The following is an 854-nucleotide window of genomic DNA, read 5'->3' on the forward strand; positions in this document are numbered from 1 at the left end:
GGCTGCTCTGAAGGAACTCCCCTCTCAGCAGCATGAGTGCTGGCTGTGGGTGCCTGAATCCCATGGCGTGTGCTTCCCTTGGGATGCACAGGGAGGGCTGTGCAGGATGCAGGCAGTGTCGGATGCAGAAGTGGGTGTGTGTGGGGCTGCTTGTGTGCATGTTTTCTTGGAATGCTTGATCCTGGCGTCCTTTGTGGGCAAGAATAGGGCTAGGATGGTGCATCCAGCCTGGGTTCCTGCTGCAGGAGGATGTGGTGTCACAGCCTTCTGCAAGCCCGACCACCCTGGCGCTGCTGGTGGAGTTGAAGCCAGCTCTCCTGGTCCATTTGGGCTTCGATTGAGGTCAGACATTGACCGTAAAACAGGATTAACTGGGGGGAGGTTATTAGACCAAATCTGTGCAATTTGTCTAATCTGAGGTGCTTATTTAACACCCTAAGGAGATTATTTTGGAATATAATTTTGACTTGACACTGACACACTCATGGAGACTTGTTGCAGCTTTGCACAGACCTTTGGTGGAGGGAGAAAAGCGTCTGTTTAACCGCACAGACAAGCTGAAGGCTTCGCTTGCAGCAGAGCTCTCCCTGCTCCAGCCCTTGAGCTCCCCAGCGACATGTGCTGTGTGTGGCTGTGTCCCCTAAAGAAGGAGCTAGGGAAACAGCCGGCATGGGAAATGACCCCATCCTCAGCAGGGCCTCAGCATCCTGCAGCCCAGGATGAAGGGCACAGGGATGCCCTTCGTGGTGCACATGCCCTGGCACCAGCCCCCTGGAGAGCCTCGCAGGCAGAGCCCTGCATCCAAAGGAGGAGATTAAGGGGACGACAAGCTGTGTCTGGGTCCCTGCATGGGG

Source organism: Nestor notabilis, unplaced genomic scaffold (assembly GCF_000696875.1).
Source record: "Nestor notabilis isolate BGI_N333 unplaced genomic scaffold, ASM69687v1 scaffold19180, whole genome shotgun sequence".
In the NCBI taxonomy this organism is placed as follows: Eukaryota; Metazoa; Chordata; class Aves; order Psittaciformes; family Psittacidae; genus Nestor; species Nestor notabilis.